Raw genomic sequence first — 11,563 nt, 5'->3', positions numbered from 1 at the left:
TGCACCAGCAGCCCTGCTTGACTGCAACCATTCTCCTTCTTCCCCATTTGACCACAGCAGCAGGAGCTTTCCCTTGCAAAGCTGCTGCAACCTGAAATCAAGGCAAAACTCATTGCTGGTTTCTTGACAGTTTACCAAAAGTGAGGAACTGCAGAGGCAAGGAAGCATGGACAGGATACACAGCAGTCAGAGCTTCTGAAGGCTTAGGTGGCTTTTTGTGTTCTGCCACAGCCGCTTGGGATGCATCACGCAACAGCAACAGTCTTAGGGGCTAACAATGTTATGTGAAGTTGGGACATTAGTACCTCTCTATGCCACAGGACTGTAAGGATAGATTCACTAAAGGTTGTGTAGCACTCAAAATATAGCGACCCCGGAAAAGCTTTATAATGACATTAAAATTAATCAGATTTTTTGAAGCTCCACATACTCCAAAAAGGGCAATACAGAGTACCAACATATCAACTCTGAATTTGTAGAGACCCTTAATTAACAAATACAGATCTTCTCGGGCCTCTAAAAGGCTTGGGGAGCTTAAGCCTAAGTCATGCTTCACCTGTTCACATTTCTTTTCTTCAGCCTTCACATACATAAGAAACATACTGCCCCAAGAGTGAGCAGTAACTTCTCTCTCATAATCCCTGGGAAATAGAAGGGTAGCACATTGCAGGAAAAAGGAATGCTGAAACCTCTCCAGACTCAACAAAGAAGGACCCAGGACTCCTAGCATCCCTTCTAAGCATAAAAGCACAAACAGATGGACAAAGACACCCTTCTTAGGAACTGGCAACAAAATGGTAAATCCAACTCACAATCTAGGGATAAAGAAGTGGTTACTGGTGTTGAAGAAGCATCTGACACGGCTTTCTGTCAGGCAGGTGATATTCAAATAGTACCAGTTTCATTTTCACAGTGGACATCTTTAAGCAGTCAGCTAAGTAAACCCAATGCTGTAGCGGGAGTGCTGAGAATCTTCCAGGAAATTAAGCCAAACACCTAGAGCACCCCATCACTAAGGGGTAACTGACCACTTCTGATACGATAACTTATTGTGTATTGACTAAAGCTGGCAAGAGAGCATATACTCTCCAGATAACTTTCAAATTACAAAGTCACAAACTTTAAAGCTCATTTGGATTCACACATAAACTACATTTTGATATTGACAACATAAAAAAAAATTCTACTAAATGAGGCAAAAATTTTAAAACAGTGAATGGTGAAATGGCACAACTTGAAATAAGGAACTAATCAATGCCATCGAAATGTCTTCAATCTGTTCTGAGGACTCTAATCATTTCCAGATAACATGTGACTGATTGGGTGTCTCTGGCAGCAATTCTTATCAAGGCCTGATTATAACAACTACAATAGGAAGAAGAAAAATTGGTTGGTAGAAGCTGTTTAAGAAGACCTGAAGAAATATGCAAACAGTTGCTCGGTTCAGTGTAAATCTACCTGATCTGTAAAGTTGCAAGTAAAGGCAGCAGCTACTGTTGTTTGTTTCCAGCCATGCTGAGATGGTTTTCATCGATTCAGCCAAACACACACTGGAGAATAGTTTTACTTCATGGTAAAAGGAAATCAATTTGCAACCACTTGCAATTTCTACAAACTAGCAGATAATCAGCAAATAATCTTGACTTGCTTCTTGGTTTTAAAAGGATTTTCAAGGTCTCCTTAATTGTGCATTATTTTAATTGTCATGATTCTACCTCTAGAGCTGTAAGGGAACCACGCAGTTGTTTCTCTTCATTTGTATTAATACCCTAGACAGGAACCAAGACCATGTTTAACTTGCCATCACGAAAATCTTTACAAAGATATGATTCTGCTCACAGAGCTTTATCTAAATCTGCATGGCCAGAGACAACAGGTGGGCTACAAGAGGGCAAAGGCAGCAGAACAAAAATTCAGAGCTTAAAGGAAAGCAACAGGCTCAGTACAAAGTTAGGTCTTCAGTCCTATCACTGCTGCAGCACTACATTTCTGGGCTGAAACCCAATAGCGGAGCATGCAGCTCACATAATTCAAAATATGGAAATTACCCATCTTTTCTGTATTTTCTTTAAGGTTAACCAAATTTCCTTAGGCAGGCCCTGCATTGCTCAGTGGTTTCATGCTGTGTTGGAAGAAGCATTCCCTGCAATATGGCTTTGATGCAACCAGGTGAAATCAGGTGTCCAGAGCGAGGCTGGGATTCATTAGAAAATCAAAACAAAGTTCAAGATATACAAAGTCACTCAAAGCAAGTATAATGGAGAACTTGGGGTTATACCAGTGCCAAAATTACACTTTTAATTTTTAACATAAAGTTAATTTTGGAATGAGCACAGACAAGATCAGTCACAAATTACATAACACTTACAGACCAGCAAAGCTGCAAAATAACCATGTAAGAAGTGGTGTGAGCACAGGCAACTGAATCTGGCTCACCAAGGTGTCCTGTGGGAATGTAAGCACTGCTCTGCCCTTTAGGGAAAAAGCGCAAATATTTTGCAATATGTTTACACCAACTGTAGGAGCTTCAATGTCCTCATCACAGAGTATTGGCTGCTTCTAAGCCAAGGGATAGGTTAAAAGTTAGTTTTGGGAAGCGAGGTGAGACAAGAAGAAAAAAATACTTCAGAAAGGGAAGGAGCATCCCACTCATCCCAGCGATAACAAACATTATCTTGTCTAATAGGAGCTTACTACTCTTGGTCTCTCGTGTCCCCAGTTGGTTAGGTGTTTGTTTCAGAGGTTTGGTCTGTGGGCTGCCACTCCTCAGACAAGGATACAGCAACCTTCACAGTGTCCAATGAGCCGGAGAAGTTTGGCTCTGAGAGGAAGCTTATTCAACATTAAAATGAAGGTTGAAGCTCTCAAACACAGAAGATAATATTTTTTTTTTAATATTTCCTACTTTTCCTATGTGAAGTTCAACTCATATGCATGAAACATACCAGAACTTTATTTAAATTCACATTTCTGTCTTGATTGCTACATTTGCTAGAACTATAATAAAATTATCTTGTGCAGATGTCATTGTGGAGAATGACATGAAGTCCCTGTCACCATTGTATCAGTATTGGAGCAGTCCTGGTATCTGAAATAGGATGACATGAAACAGCCATGGGATAACGGAAGCTAACCACATCAGGTGATATTCTCCACCAGCACCCAGTTACCCTCTGATGTGTGGTAATATGAGGATGAATCCATGTTGCAAAAACTTGCCCTTTCAAAGCCATAGAACAAACATCACTTGTGATGAAAGCCTACTTTTAATTAATCCTTTCTCCCTCCATTATGGTTTCAATCTCACCTTGTGCAACCCCGACTGAAATATTAAGTCAGTAAATACCTGTGCATCAACAAAATACCCGTGAGGCAGTCAGTCCATTCATCATCACCACCATTCCTCAGTCTCAGGGAAAGCATCGGTCCCTTTTCTGACACGAGCACAAGGATTTACTATTCAGAATTATTGGTAGATTTTGAATCAAAAGCTTCAGGATTATTGCAGCAATTAAACACACGAGGCATGTATTCACTCATTTGAAAAGATTCCTACTTTGTCTTATTGCTCACTAAGACCATAAAAGGCACATTGCAAGGAGGAAATCTGTCCCAGGCACTAGGGAACCAATTTGTAACCCAGGCTGGTTACTAATACATCCGAGTTCCTCCTGTGGCATCATCCAGGCTCATACCCGGCTCCTACTCGTCTAATGCAACTGCCAGACTCCCACTCCAGACACTGCTGCTGTGCAACCTCCTTCCCGGGAGTCCTAGCAGGGCTGCAAAGGAGGCCGCTTGCCTCCTCACCCTTGCTTTTATCTTATCCTGCTGTTGGAGGACTAGGGAGCAATAAATGCATGGTCTGCCCACCCCCAGGGGCAGGGAGCTGTAGAGCTTTTTTGGTTGAGAGGCAGAACTGCCTCTTTTCTGTCTTGTGCCTCCCTGTGCTGAAAACCCATTATGGTTATGATGTTGTAAGTGTGTACTCTTATGCAGGCTGAAGAGGAATTAATGCAGCTGGATTTGGATGGACAAAGGAAACTGGTGTTCTACTATGATCGATGGTCATTGATCTGACACTAATTAGTAAAAAAAAAAATCTTTTAAAGTGCTGGAGTTCCATATAATGGCTTGATTGTTCATTCTAACTTATTACTGGTTCCTTGATGCATTTGACTCCAACTTCTAGTAACTATTTCTTATTAAATGATACTAAGTATATTAATTACACAACTAAAGGTAAGCAGCCAAACAAAATTGCCACCTCATTCTGTCTTTGTTCGGCTTAGCACTGCACTTTGCATGATGAGATGCTTTGCATGAGAAGCTTTGCATTAGCTTTGGGATTTGGATCCCTAATGTCACCACAACTAATGTAAACATCTAAAAACCTCTAATCTTTTCTTTAATAAAGCTTCTTACATACCTCTCAGAGCTGATTGTGTCTTGTGAAAGTGAGTCAGCTTTCTACATGAAACAAAATTTTCTTTAACAGATCACAGTGCCCTGTTTTCCATTCTCTGGAAGTTTCTGATGTTGGTTCCTGTATGAATGAGCCCTCAGAATGCCTCATTAACCTGGCCTGTGGTGTACCTTCATATAGCTCTATTGCCTCATTCTTACTCATTTCTTTTGTAATGATCTCCAGCCTTTACAAACCTCCATTGAAATGACCAGGTAATTATACACTTCAGGATAGTGCACACAGTGGTATTCACAATCCTCTCACAGGCCAATGATTATAGCTCTGTGTAGTGGCTGCCACAGAAAATATCTGGACCCAAATGATCATGGTGTTCCTGTCAGCATAAAAACATTTTTCTTCCCTATCTCTCTTAGTCCACCCCTCAATACCTCAGAACTTCAAAATGCAAGAACAGGACAGGAAAAGGAACAAGAAGGCCTCAATAACTGGACCTACCCCTGTTTTCGACACCCAACACAGCTAAAAGATGCTCTACAAGCTCTGTACTGTAGGTCTGCTCTAGCCAATAAGGGTCTGTGGAAGGTATTCGGCCTCTGCGGAAGAGAAGCCCATGTGATGGGCAGCGACTGATTAGGTAGAGAGGTGGCAACAGTCAAAGCACCATAGATCTAAGAAGCAGCTGAAACAGACAAGGCAGGTAGTAAAATTTAAATCCTCGGAAGTGGCATGTTTCAAGTAGACTAAATTTCTCATGGAGCTTACAGCAGCATATGGTTTGAAAGGGCAGTTCTGCAAAGTTGTAAACTGCAGAAATAAGTGAAAGACAAAAACGGTCTCCAAAAACCTTTCCTTCGAGCCGGAATTGAACCAGCGACCTAAGGATTACTTTCTACAGTCAGCCTACAGTCCTCCGCTCTACCAGCTGAGCTATCGAAGGATGATGAAGACAGGGTGCCAAGAATGAGTCAAGACTACATCAACAATAGCCTTAGGCTCTAATGGGTCTCCATATGTATTGCTTTCAACAACAGCAAAACAGCATCCAAAAAAATGGCACAAAGATAACTTTCCTGAAAAATTGGATTTTGGTTACAAAACTGCCATTTTTCTGCCAAACAGTTCACAGCTCTTGTAACACTAGTGGTGGTGGTGGTAGTGTTAAGGTTGGAGTTCCTGTGATGACCCACGTGAAATCTGTCTATTGCTTGACAAAGAAACTTGCCCACTCTTTGGTGACCTTGCCACATTTCCTTAATTGAGATAGGAAAAGAGGGACAACTCCCCTCTGTGCAATGTCCCACAACAGTTCTCCAGCCAAATCTAATGACAAAATAGCTAACAAATCAGTTGTTACACTCCCTGAGAGCTTCCATAGTGAATGCAGAGGAACAGAGGAAAAGGACAGAAAGGAATGACCACTGAGGTTTTAATGCAAATCCAACCAACTCCCATGGTGCATGTAAGACCTCTTGTACACCAATGAGGTTGTGATGTCTGATATTGCAACTGGTGGCCCCTCCAACCCCTGGGCCTGGGAAGCTGAGCTCTTTGTGAATCATCTGTGTTAATGCCACAGCTCACAGCTGTGGCAATTGAAAGCAACCTAAACTCTTTTATGAATTATAGTGATTCACTAACATCTTGGCTGCCTGAGCAGCAGGGTGGGGTGGAAAGCTGCTAGCAGACACCCTGCTTGCCGAAACCGTGCCATCCCACTTGCTATGGGAATGTGGGTAGCAGTGTTACCTCAGTGTCCTACATCATATCCATTCTTAACCTATGCTTACCTCCACCTCCTCCTTGTGACTCAACACCAAACACCAGGCTGTTTCAGCAAGTGTGTAGCAGTAAGTTGAGGGAAGTGATTATTTCCTCCTGCCTTGGCTCCTTGGTGTGAGACAGATGAGGAGTGAGGTCAGTGGAGGACCACCAAGATGGTCAGGGGGCTGGGGAACATGATGTAGGATGGCTTGTTCAGCCTCAAGAAGAGACAGATGAAGGGGGGGTCATACTGCAGTGTGCAACTACCAAATGAGAAAGTACGGGGAAGGCAGGGCCAGGCTCTGCTTGGAGGTGCACAGTGAGAGGATGCGAGGCAGCAGGCACAAGCTGCCATCAGAGAAATTTTTATGAAATATAAGGGGAGAAAAATACAATGAAAGTAAAAATGTCCACCACTGCAAATGTTGCCTGGATGAAGGAATCTCCACTCATGGAGATACTCAAAGCTTGACTGAACAACCTGACCTAGCTTTAAAGTCTACATTGCCTGGAGCAAGAGGTTGGACCAGTTGATCTCCAGAGGTCTCTAGCAAACATACACAAAAGTGACACCCATGCCAGGAAGGTGACTTCACAGAGCAGATGAACTGTTTGCTTCACAGCAAAACTATCACCACATATTTCTCTGTCTGGAAAATACAGCTCTTCATCTCAAAATCAAACTCTCACACACGCATTTTTTTTTATTTTCATATCAACAGACATCTTAAGCTTCTGCTAAAAGCAGTACAGATCTTGATAGAAATTCAATAATGTGTCTCCCTGTTTTTGTTCATGGGAATACAGGAAGGTCAGGAAATATTTGATTTACCTACAAGGTAGTGTTGCAGCTTCCCAGAGGCCTAATCCTGAGACCTGTGATGTGTCATGACATTCACATGCCCACCAAGGACTATCAAGTCAGCTGATGCTGTAAAAAAAAACATACAACGGAGAGAAACAGAACTGCTACATGCCTGTCAGGGCACTATCTGCACTCTGTGAGGTCAGATGCTCTTGGCGGGAGGAGGTTCCCAAGATACGCAAGAATGTGAGGTTAATGTTGTGCTAGAGAAAGAATGGCACAACAGATAACAGGGACCCAGACTCCTAAATCACAGCAGATAGCATAGCCCCAGGACCCCACAACATCTTCCAGGGGCACTTCAGGCTCCTTTCAAGTAATTTTAAGCCTATTGTCATGAGTCTGCCTTATCTGTATTACCTTTCACAGACTCCTTAAAAATAAGTCACTAGTCCCATCCATGTATATTTAAGGGCCCCAACACTGAAAATCCCTGCTCTATCCAGTTGTACTCATTTGCACTGTCATCTAACCCAGCAGTGAGTACTAAATACAGACTTCAGGGGAAGTATCACCATCTTTTTGCTGTCAAAAGTTGTTTCTCATGAAGATAATCCTAAAAAACTTCTACTTTCCTGTAAGAAATCCATAGCAGTGAAGTCAAGATAAAAATTCAAATTGAATCAGATAAAAATTGGATGCTGTTACTATCTATGCATGAACAAATGGGATGCAGAAACCACAGTGTCCCCTTGACAATAAAAAGCATTGGAGTTCTCTTTTTGTGGAACTTGCTAGCAGTGATGTATGGGTGATTTGTGAGAGATATTCTCCTAAACTACAAATGTACCCCCCAGGGCATCTTTTCAAAGCAGATATTCCTACAAAAAATTAATTAATTTTTTTCCAATTTTTTGAACTTGGTAAGCTTTGAATGCTTAACAGAATTAAATTTTGGCATGGAGTTCATGAAAGATCTCTGATTATTTTGATTCTTTTAACTGATTAAATGAAGATACCAAGCTTTGAGGGCCACGTGACTGGGGCCCTGAGCTATATAAAGGGAACATCTCACCTGTTTCATGTGGTGTAGAATAAGATGAAAGGAAAGGATGTAGCTTGAAAGGAGGATGGAGAACAGCCAGAGGTAAAGCTACTAATAGCTGGACTGTATAATTACACTTGGTAATGCTATGTGTTTTGTTAAGCTCAGATTAGCATATGATGGTCTCCAGTGTTTTGTATACTTATGGGCTGACTTTCTAACACGGCTTTAAATGGTTCAAAGGGTTTTTTCCAGTGAAAAGCTTTAAAAACTCTGGTTGATTCTGAGGGACTTTAGGGGATTGTTTTCTTTTGAGGTGGAAATACGCACATGCTCTGAATACGAGCATTAGATTGGACTCACAATGAATTTGTGAGATCTTTGTGTTCACTTTCATTCTACCTGGTGTGTGTTCCACGCCACTGGTTGACTGCTGTGGTTTCTGCACCACCAGCTAGTGATGAAACCAGGTTATCTCAATTTGACCGTCTTGTATGATAGCCCTGCAACAGAAAAGGAGACTTTCCTAAAGACTCTGACTCACAGCAACTTGAATGGAGAGTCTGAAGCATCCTCAAAATAATCATCTCCCTCAGTCTACCTGTTAAAATTCAAGATAGAAATTTCTTTATACCAAACTATCTTTGTACTTAAAGGCTGAGTAGCAGCTGGCACAACAGACCCCCAGCCCTGTCTGATGCCCTCAGGCTCTGTTGTGATGTAAATAATATGTACAACTCTTTGGGCCAGCTTCAGAGACAACTTTAATAACATGTCAGCATGAATGAATGCCAAGGGGCGGAGGGTGGAAATGCAGAAGGAAAAGAACTGGGAGAATGCATGAAGGTTTCATATAAAGGAAGTTTGACTGCATTGCTGCAATACAGGCTGCATTTCAGGAAATACAGAGCTTATAGGTTTTGTTGTGCTCAGAGAAGCTGTTTAACACTTTTGATGCTGCACCTATATCAGTAATAGACATGAAGAGGAAAGCATCCTTTGGGTATTCAAAACCTAAGCTGTGTATGCTTATCCGCAGAGATATGTAGCTTAATTTTTCTACATAACAACATTACAGGTCTGAGGTGGCTTTTGATACAAAAATATTCTCTTTACACCTTACACATTTTATATCGGTTTTCTTGCTACATATGCCCAGTTCCATAAGCAACTAAAACACAGACTCAGCATAGCAGTGCTCAGACATCAGGTTCAGATTGTACAATCCTCTTCAAGCACACAGATTAGCAACAGCAGCCAGCAGCGATTATACTGGTGCCTGAGAGCTCACCCCAAAAGTGGGCATGGAAAGGAATAGCCTCCATGTAATTCTCAAATTACTCTCCAAGAAGTTAGATGTTCAGTCATGTAAGTCAAGCTGAATTGCTTGACAGGGAATTGCATTCTCCTCTCCTCTCCCACAATGGGTTCCACGTATCTCCCTTCTCCTGGTGAAAGAAAGATTAATGCTGTGTGTGCTCTTCTGAGATGATGATGATGATCAGCCAAGAAAGTTTTGGTCATTGGGTGGCAATAAATCAAAGTCAGGACACAGTATTATTGAGATACAGTGGACTAGCTCCAGGCTGCTGTGAATCATAAGTCATCAGAGAGCCTGACCCTTATTTAGTTTAGCTTAGTTTCCATCCAACAAGTACCACACTGAACTTTTTTTGTTTAAGAAAGAACTCAACTAGTTGAGTTCTTTAGGCTCTCTATGTCTTGGTCTCATTCAGTCAGGGAAGAAAAAGAGGGTATTTCTGATGGATAACTTCCACTTTCCAGCCCTGTTTCATATCCCGCTCCCCCTCTGTAAGTCAATATTGGTTTGCAAGAGCAGTTGTAAAGGCCATGGTCTCATTGGAGGCTTCAGTGTCAGCAAATCCCTGCATCATCTGGGCAAGGGCAGCAGTGCAGAGAACAAAACTGGCACTACTTGGGACACAGGAGAGCCCACTGAATCCTGAGACTGCTTCCTTTCATCAGGCAGCCCTTCCACACAGCCACATCCCCTTCTCTTGCTCATCATGCCTCTCAAACCATACAAGTCCTAATGAAAATGAAACATGCATGTCATACACAAGGAGAGCCTCAACTGCTGGTGAAAAAAAAAAAAGTGTGAAATTACAGTATCAGTGTGAGAGGGAGAGATATGAGCCCTCATTCCCCAGGAGAGAATTTGAAAGTGCATAATTTTCTCCATTCATAAGCAGCATTTAAGGGGCAGCTTTTGGAAGCTGAGAGGAAGACTCAGAAGAAAAATAGCACTTCTGAGTGGAGCGAGTATTTCTGCTCTAAATATTTGGGACCCTTTTTTGGCACCCTTTTGGGATCTTTGGTTTGGCATGGGAAGATATGCGTATGCAGCCCTGATGAACAGGTGTGGTTCCTAATGTGTTCTTCTGCCCACAGCTAACGCCTTATCTAACCTTTCTGAAGACCAAACAGCAAATCCTTTAGGGATCACAAAAAAATCCAGATCAAAACAAAACAAAACAAAAATGAGTAGGGTATGACTTCTTAGCTGGCTTTCTTCTTCACAGGAAAGTTTAGCAATCCTGAGTAAGGAGGAGACTTGCCTGTGTCGGGTCTGGCTGTGGTAGGGGACAGTGGTCTCTCTCACTCACGAGAATCTAATTTATTTTTAAAGAGCACTTTAATACGGCATAACATTACCACACATCTTACTCAAGCAAAGAATTTTTCCAATCTATATTCAGTGCCAGATAGAGTAACTATAAAATGAGTTACTGTACCTTAAATTTCTGCCTTGGCTATAGTGCCAGGAAGCTAATTAGACAAACTGACAGTGTCTTCTGGACCCAAATCCACATTACTTGGATGCATAAGAATTACCAGCTGCATGAGAGCTTGTGTTACTAGGGGGAGTCGGACTTAAAAGGATGATATAACAGGTAAAGGAGGGGAGAACAATGGCTGCTCTGGGGACCAAACAAGTAAAGCAGTAGCAGTAGCAGCTTTTTTACTCTTTTCCAGCAAAACATTTAACACCTCACAACGTGGCCAAAATATGTTAGAAGCAAAGAATCATAGAAGAGTTTGGGTTGGAAGGGACCTTAAAGATAGTCTAGTTCCAACCCTAGTGCAAGAGGCAGGGACACCTCCCACCAGATCTGGCTGCCCAAGGCCCCATCCAACCTGGCCTTGAACACCTCCAGGAATGGGGCAATGGAAGCATACCTAAGGCATGAATGCCAGGCTCAGACCACATGTAAAACTAAGCTCTAAATACTGTTTGATTTTTCCAGGTTATTCTTACATTCCAAAATGCAGTGTATTAGATCCAACTGCACACGCCAATCCTGATGGAGCCAACCATACATTTCATAGCCCATGAAGCTCCTGACTTCTGGCTTGCTTGACTCTGGCAAGCTTTGCTGAGCAATGATAAACCTGAACCTACTGCGTCTCAGCAGGCCAAGGTACAAGAGTTTCAAACCTGGGCTTCACTTCAGACTTCAGAAGTAAAAGCCTTTGGTCAGGCACGAGTGTCTTCTGATGC

The 11,563-nt window shown here is 42.2% G+C and overlaps 1 non-coding gene across 1 annotated transcript; it reads right to left on the bottom strand.

The window, feature by feature from the left end:
* Positions 1 to 5,276: 5,276 nt before the first annotated feature.
* TRNAY-GUA (transfer RNA tyrosine (anticodon GUA)) lies at positions 5,277 to 5,366 on the bottom strand. Its single transcript is given in 2 exon segments — positions 5,277 to 5,312; positions 5,330 to 5,366. It is a non-coding gene; the product is annotated as a tRNA-Tyr (tRNA).
* Between the last annotated feature and the right edge of the window lie 6,197 nt (positions 5,367 to 11,563).

This window comes from Cuculus canorus, chromosome 2, assembly GCF_017976375.1.
Source record: "Cuculus canorus isolate bCucCan1 chromosome 2, bCucCan1.pri, whole genome shotgun sequence".
Lineage (NCBI taxonomy): Eukaryota > Metazoa > Chordata > Aves > Cuculiformes > Cuculidae > Cuculus > Cuculus canorus.
This window is presented reverse-complemented; position numbering and strand designations above follow the sequence as displayed.